The sequence below is a fragment of the Mobula hypostoma genome, chromosome 2 (genome assembly GCF_963921235.1).
Source record: "Mobula hypostoma chromosome 2, sMobHyp1.1, whole genome shotgun sequence".
Classification (NCBI taxonomy): domain Eukaryota; kingdom Metazoa; phylum Chordata; class Chondrichthyes; order Myliobatiformes; family Myliobatidae; genus Mobula; species Mobula hypostoma.
In genome coordinates this window covers 203974916-203988287 of record NC_086098.1, presented here as the reverse complement: position 1 = coordinate 203988287, position 13372 = coordinate 203974916, and the positions used below count along the sequence as shown (strand labels likewise).

Genomic DNA, 13372 nt, shown 5'->3' with positions numbered 1-13372 from the left:
TCTAGTCTTTTCCCATCATTGTATTTGTACTTTCACCCTTCACAGAGCGATGTTTCCTTCCTCACCCAAAGATAACCCACTCATCAAGTCTACACTAAATTCTTTGAAAAGCATTCCAATTAGTCTCACTCCCCATCTCCTTTCAAGGTACAAAGGGTCAAATGAGATTGATGTATGTAAATTTACTAATATTAGTAATTAATGTTGGTATATTTTTAATTTTACTTGTAAAAGGTCTGCTGGATTCATATGCCCCCATTCTAAGTTACTAAATTACTACAGATGCATGTGATAGTTTTAATCTTATAGGAACCCCTTCATTCTGGAATGATCTGTATGGAATGGAAGGTAGCAAAATTAAACTGTTTTGCTGATCAATTAGTGAAGAAGAGGGAAATATTCATCATGTTACTTGACATCAAAAGGGTGGAAAATACTAGCATTTATCACTGAGGGAGTGGAAATGGTGCTTCCGGAAAATTACTGTCATAAAGGTGAACAATGTTATGAAAAGCAAATAGTGTATCACAAATCCAATAGAATTTCTTGAAGGTGTAATAATAGGAGTAATCCAAGTGTGAATAGGTGTTTGGTTTACTCCCTAATTATGCATTCAGAAGAACTCAATTTTGATTTGTGACTTATTATCTCAATGTCATAATGTAATTCTTCTCAATCATAGGTCATTGGATTTTTATTTGGTATTTGAAAGCATGACACATCAAATGTTAAAACATAAGATTAAGGCCCTTAGGATGGGGCTATTAATAGTAATTTGCTAGATATAAACCCTTTCTTCATGGCTGTCCTTCAATTCCAGACCAGTTCTGAGGTGAGTGATGAAACTAATGTAGCAACTGCAAATTCTTCCTTCGGTTTGTTAGAAGATGGGTAGTTGATTCACTTGTGAGGTGGTGTACTCCTGCTTCTAATCCAGGATCTTTGTGTGAATTACTGGAGGCTACCCAGATGGAATAATTTGTAGCATTTTGGCTGCAACTGAGAATCTGTGGTTCAATTGTTGGATACTGATCGATTTCTCTAATTTCCAGTAATTCTCCCCACCATTCTTCACCATTTCCCATTCTTGTTTCCCTCCCACACCTTCTCTTCTTACCTGCCTATCACCTCTCTCTGGTGCTCCTCCCCTTTCCTTTTCTTCCATGGTCTTCAGTCCTCTTCTATCAGTCACTCTTCCTCAGTCCTTTATCTCTTCCACCCATCAACTTCCCAGCTCTTTACCTCCCACTTTCCCCCACCAATCACATCGTTCCCTCTCCTTCCCCCCCACCCCTTTTGTGCTTTCCGCAGGGGTCACTCCCTTATGTGACTCCCTTGTCCATTCGTCCCACCCCACTGATCTCCCTCCTGGCATTTTTTTTTTGATTATGAAGACATGTAGTCCTCTTTTATTGTCATTTAGTAATGCATGCATTATGAAATGATACATTATTTCCTCCGGTGTGATATCATAAAACACAGGACAAGCCAAGACTAAAAAAATTGACAAAACCACATAATTATAACATATAGTTACAAACAGTGTAACAATACCATAACTTGATGAAGAAGTCCGTGAGTAAAGTAAAGTTCAAAGTTTCTCAAATGTCCCACATTTCACGCAGACGGGAGAAGGAAGAAAAACTCTCCCTGCCATGCTGACCACAATCCAACACTGAGTCATCCGAAAACTTCAAGCTCTGATCAGCTGTCCGACACCGAGTACTGAGCGCCATCTCTGTCCGAACGATTTGACCTCCTTCTCGGTCGCCAAAAGCAGGCAAGGCCAAGGATTTTGAGGCCTACCCTCCGAAAGATTTCTGACCACACAGCATTTATCCTTGCAAGCAGAGCAAGTGCTACACCTGCCCCTATACCCCCTCCCTCACTACCATCCAGGGCCTTAAATGGTCCTTTTAGGTGAGGCGATACTTCACCTGTGAGTCTGTTCGGGTCATCTACTGTACCCAGTGCTCCCGGTGTGGCCTCCTGTATATCGGTGAGACCTGGCGTAAATTGGGAGATCACTCCAATTTGCGCAGTCCACCAGAAAAAGCAGGATCTCCCAGTAGCCATCCATTTTAATTCCACTTCCCATTCCCATTCCAGTATGTCCATCCATAGCCTCCTCCATTGTTGAGATGAGGCCACACTTAGGTTGGACCTTATAACACCTTATATTCCATTTGGGTAGCCTCCAGCCTGATGGCATGAACATTAATTTCTCAAACTTCTGGTAATGCCCCCCCCCTTCACCATTTCCCATCCCTTTATCCCTCTCTCATCTCTCATCTGGTCCAGTCATTGCCTCCCTTTGGTGCTCCTCCCCCCTTTCCTTTCTTCCATGGTCGTCTTTCTCTTACACCAATCAACTTCCCAGCTCTTTACTTCATTCCTCCCCTTTCGGGTTTCACCTATCACCTTGTCTTTCTGTCTCCCTTCCCCATCACCTTTTAAATCTACCCTTCAGCTTTTTTACTCCAGTGTTTCGACTGTACTCTTTTCCATAGATATTGCATGGCCTGTTGAGTTTCTCCAGCATTTTGTGTGTGTTGCTTGGATTTCCAGCATCTGTAGGTTTTCTCTTGCTTGTGATTGGATTACCTATCGCCTGCCATCTTGTACTTCTTCCTCCACTCCTGCCATCTTGTACTTCTTCCTCCACTCCTGCCACCTTATTCTAACTTCTTACCCCCTTCCTTTCCAGTCCTGATGAAGGGTCTGGGCCCAAAAAGTTGACATTGTGTGTATTGCTCTAGATTTCCAGCATCTGCAGTACCTCTTTTGTGTCTGATTTACTTCGCCATTGCAAAGTCTCGTCGAGGAATGCCTACCCTGAAGAAGTTTAAATCTTCTCTTCAACAGGAGCTCAGTGAGAGCCTCTCTCATTGCTCCTCCACTGGAATCTCTGCCGCTTTCTGATTCTTTGACCACGTGCTCACTCAGATTCACTATTACAGCCACTATCTTTCCTGGGAACTCATCTCTGCTGCCATCTTATATCATGTGGCTTCCAGCTCCATTTCTGGGAGTCTCAGTTTGAACCCAGCAAGAATCCCAAGTACCTGCGTTTGATTGACTGTTTCTCCTGCCGCTGCTCCCTCCAGACTCGATGCGCCACCCTCACTGCTGTGCGAAGGTATCTGCAAGCATTCTCCCATTCTCTACCACAGCTCCGAGCCTCACTTTTCACTGCCTGCCATGGACCTCTCCAACACTTCATCCTCTGCTGAATCCACACCTCCAACCGCTGATTCTTCTCCTTCCTTGCGTCCACTAAGGATTGGGAGCCCGTAGCCCCTGCCTCCTTCAGCCTGGACCCCGGCCTTCTGCAAGCTGCTGACTCTGCTGCCTCCAGCTCAGGCTCAAACTTCGGAATCAATTGTCTCCATACTGTGGACACCGGTGTCTCCAACTCCAGTACTGAACTTGGCCCCTTCAAAACCGCAGACCTCGCTATCACCTGCTCTCTCTTCAACCTATTCGCCAGCTGCTTTCAAACCGCAGATCCCACTATCTCCAACTCACGCTCCAGCTCTAACCTCAGCCACCTCCTTCCACAAGCCGAGACCTTTCTCACTGCTACTGGGTCCCGTGGTTCCTCTTCCGCCACCATTACTTCACACCAACCCTGGGTCTCCTAGACTGCTCTCCACCGTTCTTCCGCTACCTCAATCTTCTCCCCACCCAACGTTCCCAGAACACCCCCACCCCACCCCCTCCTCTGACCCCTCCAACTCTCAACCCACCCCAACCCTAGCTCTAATCCCTGCTGTGTTTTCACCACCACCTCCAACCTCCCCTTCTCTGCAGCAGAACATTCTGTTCTCAGTAAGGGCCTTACCTTTGTCCCCTCCGCCCACTCTCAGTGAGTTCTGTGCCTGCCATAACACTGAGTTCTTCTTTCATCGCCTCCATATCCATACCTACTTCTTTGTCAAGGCAAGGACTTTCCAGCCCGTACCAATGACCCCTCCTCCTGTTTTTAAACCTCCTCCTCTTCTTAGACAGCCTGCTCTGTTCTTCTGCCTGCTCTGGATCTTTTTATCTTTAACTGCTGATGAGACATCAACCATCTCAACTGTACTACTTCTCTCTCCAATTCAAACCTCACTCCCTTCGAATGCACTGCTCTCCAGTTTCCATATTAATCCCAACCTTTCCATCAAACCCTCAGATAAGTTGGGGGGGCGGGGGGTGCTGTAGTAGTCTGGTGGACTGAGTCCTACAATGCTGAGGCCAGAGGACAATTCTCAGATACCACCTCTCACCCCTTGAACAGGATCCCACTAAGGAGCACCAGGCCATTGTCTCGGGCACCATCACTGACCTCATCAACTCTGAGGATCTCCCATCCACTGCCAGCGACTTCATAGTTCCCTTACCTTGCAGCTCCCATTTCTATCTCCTACCCAAGGTCCACAAACCTGACTGTCCAGGTAGACCCAATGTTTCTGCCTGCTGCATCTGGCCCACTGCACTCATGTCTGCATACCGTGACTCTATTTTATCCCCTTTGGTTCAGTCCTTTCCTACCTATGTCCATGACACTTCACACGCTTTCGATCTCTTCAATGACTTTAAGTTCTCTGGCCCCGACTGTATCATTTTCACTATGGATGTCTAGTCCCTGTACAATTCTATCCCCCGTCAGAGGGCCTCAAAGCTTTCTTTCTGGACAATAGACCCAACCAATTCCTCTCCATCACCACTTTCCTCTATCTGTCAGAACTGAACCTCACCCTCAAAAATTTCTCCTTCGGCTCCTCCCACTTCCTTCAAATTCAAGGTGTAACCATGGGCACTCGCGTGGTCCCAGTTATGCCTGCCTTTTTGTCGGCTATATGGAACAATTCATGTTCCAAGCCTACACCGGCATAATTTCTTAGCTCTTCCTATGTGACAATGACGACTGCACTTGTGTAGCTTCCTGCAACCATGCTGAGCTCAGCAGTTTCATCAACTTTGCCGCCAACTTCCACCCTGCCCTCAAATTTACTTGGTCCATTTCTGACACCTCTCTCCCCTTTCTCTTTCTTTCTGTCTCCATCTCTGAAGACAGTCTATCCACTGACAACTTTTATAAACCCACTCACTCTCACAGCTTTCTTGATTCTACTTCCTCCCAACCTGTCACTTGTAAAAATGCCATTCCCTTTTCTCAGTTCCTCTGTCTCTACCGCATCTGTTTTCAGGATGAAGTTTTTCATTCAAAAACAACTGAGATGTTTTTCAAAGAAAGCGGCTTCTGTTCCTTTACCATCAACGCTGCTGTCACCTGCATTTCTTCCATTTCGCACACATATGACCTCATCAGGAATAGGTTTCATATAACCATATAACAATTACAGCACGGAAACAGGCCATTTTGGCCCTTCTAGTCCGTGCTGAACTCTTACTCTTACCTAGTCCCACCAACCTGCACTCAGCCCATCACCCTCCATTCCTTTCTTGTCCATATATCTATCCAATTTAACTTTAAACGACAACATAGAATCTGCCTCAACCACTTCTGCTGGAAGCTTGTTCCTCACAGCTACCACTCGCTGAGTAAAGAAGTTCCCCCTCATGTTACCCCTAAACTACTCTCAACTCATGTCCTCATGTTTGAATTTTCCCCACTGTCAATGGAAAAAAACCTATCCATGTCAACTCTATCAATCCCCTTCATAATTTTAAACACCTCTATCAAGTTCCCCCTCAACCTACGCTCCGAAGAATAAAGACCTAACTTGTTCAATCTTTCTCTGTAACTTAGAAGATGAAACCCAGGCAACATTTTAGTAAACCACCTCTGTACTCTCTCAATTTTATTAACACCTTTCCTATAATTTGATGACCAGAACTGTACACAATACTCCAAATTTGGCCTTACCTATGCCCTATACAGTTTCAGCATTACATCCCAACTCCTATACTCAATGCTTTGATTAATAAAGGCCAGCATACCAAAAGCTTTCTTCACCACCCTATCCACATGAGATTCCACTTTCGGGAAACTATGCACCATTATTCCTTGATCCCTCTGTTCTACAGCATTCTTCAATGCCCTACCATTTACCATGTATGTCCTATTTTGATTAGTCCTACCAAAATGTAGCACCTCACATTTTTCAGCATTAAACTCCATCTGCTATCTTTCAGCCCACTCTTCTAACTGTCCTAAATCTCTCTGCAAGCTTTGAAAACCTACCTCATCATCGACAATGCCACCTATCTGCTTACTTACTAATCCAATTTACCACCCCATCATCCAGATCATTAATATATATGACAAACAACATTAGACCCAGTACAGATCCCTGAGGCACACCACTAGTCACCGGCCTCCACTCTGACACACAGTTATCCACCACTACTCTCTGGTGTCTCCCATCTAGCCATTGCTGAACCCATTTTACTACTTCCATATTAATGCCTAATGATTGAACCTTCCTAACTAACCTTCCGTGTGGAACTTTGTCAAAGGCCTTACTGAGGTCCATATAGACGACATCCACTGCTTTACCCTCATCAACTTTCTTAGTAACCTCATCAAAAAATTCAATAAGACTTGTCAAACATGACCTTCCGCGCACAAATCCATGTTGACTGTTCCTAATCAGACTCTGTCTATCCAGATAATTATATATACCATCTCTAAGAATATTTTCCATCAATTTACGCACCACTGAAGTCAAACTCACCGGCCAATAATTGCCAGGTTTACTCTTAGAACACTTTTTAAACAATGGAACCACGAGAGCAATACGCCAATCCTCCAGCACCATCCCCGTTTCTAATGACATTTGAAATATTTCTGTCAGAACCCCTGCTATTTCTACACTAACTTCCCTCAAGGTCCTAGAGAATATCTTATCCGGACCCGGAGACTTACCCACATTTATATTCCTTAAAAGCCCTAGTACTTCCTCTTCTTTAATTGTCAAACTTTCGATAACTACCCTTCTTGTTTCCTTTACCTTACACAATTCAATATTCTTCTTCTTAGTGAATACTGAAGAAAAGAAATTGTTCAAAATCTCCCCCATCTCTTTTGGCTCCGCACATAGCCGTCCACTCTGATTCTCCAAGGGACCTATTTTATCCCTCACTATCCTTTTGCCACTAACGTAACTGTAGAAACCCTTCGGATTTACAAACCCCATTTCCAGAAAAGTTGGGATATTTTCCAAAATGCAATAAAAACAAAAATCTGTGATATGTTAATTCACATGAACCTTTATTTAACTGACAAAAGTACAAAGAAAAAATTTTCAATAGTTTTACTGACCAGCTTAATTGTAGTTTGTAAGTGTACACAAATTTAGAATTTGATGGCTGCAACACACTAAACGAAAGTTGGGACGGAGTTAAAATAAGATTGAAAAGTGCACAGAATATTCAAGTAACACCGGTTTGGAAGACTCCACATTAAGCAGGCTAATTGGTAGCAGGTGAGGTATCATGACTGAGTATAAAAGTAGCATCCATCAAAGGCTCAGTCTTTGCAAGCAAGGATGGGTCGTGGCTCACTCCTTTGTGCCAAAATTAGTGATAGAATTGTTAGTCAGTTCAAAAGGAACATTTCTCAACGCAAGATTGCAGAGAATTTAGGTCTTTCAACATCTACAGTATATAATATTGTGAAAAGATTCAGAGACATCTCAGTGCGTAAAGGGCAAGGTTGGAAACCACTGTTGAATGCGCGTGATCTTCGAGCTCTCAGGCGGCACTGCCTAAGAAACCGTCATACTACTGTGACAATTATAGCCACCTGTGCTCGGGAGTACTTTGGAAAACCATTGTCACTCAACACAGTCCGTCGCTGCATCCAGAAATGCAACTTGAAACTGTATTACGCAAGGAAGAAGCCATACATCAGCACTATGCAGAAACGCCAGCGAGTTCTCTGGGCCCGAGCTCATCTCAGATGGACCGAAAGACTGTGGAACCATGTGCTGTGGTCAGATGAGTCCACATTTCAGCTAGTTTTTGGAAAAAACGGGCGTCGAGTTCTCTGTGCCAAAGATGAAAATGACCATCTAGGTTGTTATCAGCAAAAGGTGCAAAAGCCAGCATCTGTGATGGTATGGGGGTGCATCAGTGCCCACAGCATGGGTGAGTTGCATGTATGTGAAGGTACCATTGACTCTGAGGCGTATATTAGGATTTTAGAGAGACATATGTTGCCATCAAGGCGACGTCTCTTCCCGGGACGTCCATGCTTATTTCAGCAGAACAATGCCAGACCACATTCTGCACGGGCTACAACAGCGTGGCTTTGCAGGCACAGAGTGCGTGTGCTTGACTGGCCTGCTGCCAGTCCAGATCTATCTCCTATTGAAAATGTATGGCGCATCATGAAGAGGGGAATCAGACAATGGAGACCACGGACTGTTGAGCAGCTGAAGTCTTATATCAAGCAAGAATGGACAAAATTTCCAATTGCAAATCTACTACAATTAGTATCCTCAGTTCCAAAACGATTAAAAAGTGTTATTAAAAGGAAAGGTGATGTAACACAATGGTAAACATGCCTCTGTCCCAAATTTTGTTGAGTGTATTGCAGCCATCAAATTCCAAATTTGTGTATATTTACAAAATACAATTAAGTTGGTCAGTAAAACTATTGAAAATCTTGTCTTTGTACTTTTGTCAGTTAAATAAAGGTTCATGTGAATTAACATATCACAGATTTTTGTTTTTATTGCATTTTGGAAAATATCCCAACTTTTCTGGAAATGGGGTTTGTATTTTCACTTTACTTGCCAAAGCAACTTCGTATCTTCTTTTAGCTTTTCTAATTGCTGTCTTAAGATTCTTTTTACATTCTTTATATTCCTCGAGTACCTCATTAACTCCAAGCTGCCTATATTTATTGAAGATCCCTCTCTTTTTCCGAACCAAGTTTCCAATATCCGTTGAAAACCATGGCTCTCTCAAACTTTTAACCTTCCCTTTCAACGTAACAGGAACATAAAAGATTCTGAACCCTCAAAATTTCACCTTTAAATGACCTCCATTTCTCTATTACATCCTTCCCATAAAACAACTGTCCCAATCCACTCCTTCTAAATCCTTTCGCCTCTCCTCAAAGTTAGCCTTTCTCCAATCAAAAATCTCAACCCTGGGTCCAGTCATATCCTTTTCCATAATTACACTGAAACTAATGGTATTGTGATCACTTGACCCAAAGTGCTCCCCAACACATACTTCCGTCACCTGCCCTCTCTCATTCCCTAACAGGAGAGCCAACACTGCCCCTTAGCTAGTTGGTACCTCTATGTACTGCTCCAAAAAACTATCCTGCACACATTTTACAAACTCCAAACCATCCAGCCCTTTTACAGAATGGGCTTCCCAGCCTATGTGTGGAAAATTAAAATCTCCCACAATCACAACCTTGTGCTTACTACAAATATCTGCTATCTCCTTACAAATTTGCTCCTCCAGTTCTCAGTCCCCATTAGGTGGTCTATAAAACACCCCTATAAGCATCACAACACCTTTCCTATTCCTCAATTCCACCCAAATAGCCTCCCTAGACGAGTCCACCAATCTATCCTGCCAGAGCACCGCTGTTATATATTCTCTGACAAGCAATGCAACACCTCCCCCCTCTTGCCCCTCCTATTCTATCACACTTGCCACCTCACAAGTTTCCACATTCAGCATGTAATTCTCCATAACTTCTGCCTTCTCCAGCAGGATCCCACTGTCAAGCACATCTGCTATCCGCATAGATCGCTCCTATGTGGCTCCCTTGTCCGCTCATTCCTCCCTACTGATCTCCCTCCTAGCACTTATTCTTACAAGTGGAACAAGTGCCACACCTCCTCCCCCACTACCTTTCGGGGCCCGGAACAGTCCTTCCAAGTGAGGTCACACTTCATCTGAGGGTCTATTGGGTCATTTACTATGTCTAGTGCTCCAGGTGTGGCCTACTGGAGGAGAGACCCGACATAGATTGGGAGACTACTTCGTCGAGTACTTTTGCTTCGTCTGCCATAAAAAGTGGATTTCCTGGTTGCCACCCATTTCAACTCTACTTGCCATTTCCTTCCTTTTCAAATCTTTTTATTGTAATATTACACAAAAGAAATAACACGAGTACATTGAAGTAACAACACTTACAATGTCTCAAAAAAGACATTATCTTAAAGATTGAAAAAAAATTTGTGATAACAAAAAAAACCTACTAAGCAGAAAAGTGAGAAAAAAAAGAACCCATTAAGTGTACAACCCCAGAGCCATGCGTCATAGAAAAAGCTTCTAAAAATAAACATCAAACCACCAGCAAGAAAAGAAAATATACCAAAAAATTTACAATTAGATCATGGAAAAAATCTATCAATTAGCTCAAATGATAATAACGAGCAAAAGAGCCCCATCTTTTCTCAAAATCAAATAAAGGTTCAAAGGTTCGACTTCTAATTTTCTCCAAACTAAGACATAGCATCACTTGAGAGAACCATTGTGACAAAGTGGGAGCTGATGTATCCTTCCACTTCAACAAGATGGCCCTCCTAGCTATCAATGTAGCAAATGCAATAACGTGTTGGTCAGACACAGAAATACCATGAATACTTTGAGGAATTATTCCAAAAAGCACAGTTAATTTATTAGGTTGTAGATTAATTTTAAGTGCTTTAGGAATTGTTGAAAAAACCGATTTCCAGAACTGTTCCAATATAGAACAAGATCAAAACATATGTGTCAGTGTAGCTATCTCAGTTTTACATCTATCACAATAACGATCTACATTAGAAAAGATTTTAGAAAGTCTCTCCTTCGTCAAATGATAACGATGTACAATTTTAAATTGAATCAATGAATAGCCAGCACAAATTGAAGAAGAGTTAACCAGCTTCAAAATCCGCATCCAATCCTCAATCATAAAAGTCAAATTGAGTTCCTTTTCCCAATCCTGTTTAACCTTAGATAAAGGACGCTTGTCCCATTGTAATAATAAATTATAAATTCTTCCAATAGAACCATTGAACGAATTACTTAAATATTTTTGTAAAAAATGTCTAATTTGAAGGTATTGCAGAAAGTGTGAGTATGAAAGAGAATATTTATCAATTAATTGTTCAAAAGACATCAATCTATCTTCTTTAAATAAATGCAAAAAAGAATTAATACCTTTATTTTTCCAAAGTAGAAAAATTAGATCACTCAAAGAAGGCTTAAAAATTAATTTTGATAAATTAAACTACAAAGTTTAAATATTTTAAGATTTAAAAAATTGCGGAACTGGAGCCAAATTTGTAAAGAATACTTAATCACAGGATATAGGTTTAAATTAACAACTTTAGCTAATTGTATAGGTAAAGCAGCACCCAATAACGAGGTTAAATAAAACTGTTTTATAACTTTCATTTCCAGGTCTACCCAAATAGGCCGATCACTCTTATTAACCCAATATAAAAAGGCATGTATCGCACATTAACAGCCCAATAATACATTCTTAGATTAGGCAAAGCAAGACCTCCATCCTTTTTCAATTTTTGTAAGTAACATTTACTAATTCTTGGTCTTTTATTATTCCAAATAAAAGATAAAATAATAGAATCAATCCGATCAGAAAAACTTCCTGATCAAAAAACAGGGATATTCTGAAATAAATATAAAAATTTTGGCAAAATCATCATTTTAACTATATGAATATGACCAACAAGTGAAAATGTAAGTGGACTCCATCTACTAAATAAATACTTCGTAGAGTCTACTAAAGGAACAAGGTTGGCTTTATAAAGATCCTTATATTTTTTTAGTAATTATAATACCTAAATATCTAAAAGAATCCGTGACTTTAAAAGGAGTATTATCATATATAGAGACAGAATCATTTAAAGGAAACAATTCACTTTTACTAAAATTTATTTTATATCCTGAAAAACCTCCAAGTTCATTAAATAATTTTAGCAAGGCAGGAATAGATTCATCAGGATTAGATATATAAACCAATACGTCAGCGTAAAGAGAGATTGTATGCATGGTCTCATTCACAAAAATCCCAAGGATATTTTTAGACTCACAAAGAGCAATAGCAAGGGGTTCTAATATTAAATCAAACAACAAAGGACTTAATGGACAGCCTTGCCTTGCCCCCCGTGAAAGCTGAAATAAAGGAGACCTACAATTGTTAGTGACAACAGTAGCAGTAGGGGCTTTATATATCATTTTAATCCAATTATTAAAATAATCACCAAAGCCAAATTTCTCTAAAACATTAAATAAATATTTCCATTCGACTCAATCGAATGCTTTTTCAGATTCCAAAGATACAACACATTGTGGAGTTTTAAAAGAGGACAAATATATAATGTTAAATAGTCTCCGAACATTTGAAAAAGAATAGCAACTCTTTATAAAGCCTGTTTGATCTTTAAAATAATCTTACCCAAAATATTCTCCAACCGATTGGCCATTATCTTTGACAGAATGTTAGCATCGACATTCAGTAATGAAATAGGTCTACATGAAGCACAGTCAATGGGATCTTTATCTTTTTTAAGAATTAAAGAAATAGAACCCTCATGAAAAGTAAAAGGTAAGTCACCTTTCACAAAAGAATCCTTAAACATACGGAGAAAGCAACTTTCCAAATTTTTTATAAAATCTTACAGGATAACCATCAAGTCCCGGGGACTTACCAGATTGCTTTGAAAAAATAGCTTTATGAATTTCGGCTTCAGTGATTAGAGCATCAAGAGTTTTTTGATCCTCAGCCGAGATTTTAGGAAAAACAATCTTTCGTAAAAAAGCATTCATTTCAGAAGAATCTAACGGACATTGAGATTTATAAAGTTCAGCATAAAAATCTTGAAAAATCTTATTAATTTCTTCATATTCCTGAGCCAAGGTGCCATCTTTCCTTCAAATTTTCATGATTTGCCTTTTGGCTGCAGCCATTTTTAATTGAGATGCGAGCAGTTTCTTATTTTTATCTCCAAACATATAAAATTGGCTCTTTAACTTAAGCAAATATCCTTCAATGGGATGAGTTAATAACAGGTTATATTGTGATTGAAGTTCCACCCTTTGTTTAAATAAATCAATATTGGGGGAAATTGCATAAATATTATCTAAATCTTTAATTTGTTTTGAAATTCTATCTAATTCTGCTTTAGTCTGTTTTTTAAGTTTGGCTGAATAAGAAATAATATGACCACATAAAAATGCTTTAAGTGTATCCCATATAATTAATTTAGACATACCCCCTATATCATTAAAAAGAAAAAAATTATATTATCTGGGTTTCAATGAAACTGACGAAGTCAGAGTTTTGCAATAATGTCTGAGACATGCGCCATGGTGGGCGGGCTAGAATGACATCATATTCAGAAGACAAACTCAGAGGGGCATGATCAGATATAGCAATAGC

At 40.6% G+C, this 13372-nt stretch overlaps 1 protein-coding gene across 9 annotated transcripts in view; it reads left to right on the top strand.

Moving 5' to 3' along the window:
- Window positions 1-13372, top strand: part of rtel1 (regulator of telomere elongation helicase 1) — a 205793-nt gene that overhangs the window by 103897 nt on the left and 88524 nt on the right. The window lies entirely within an intron of this gene.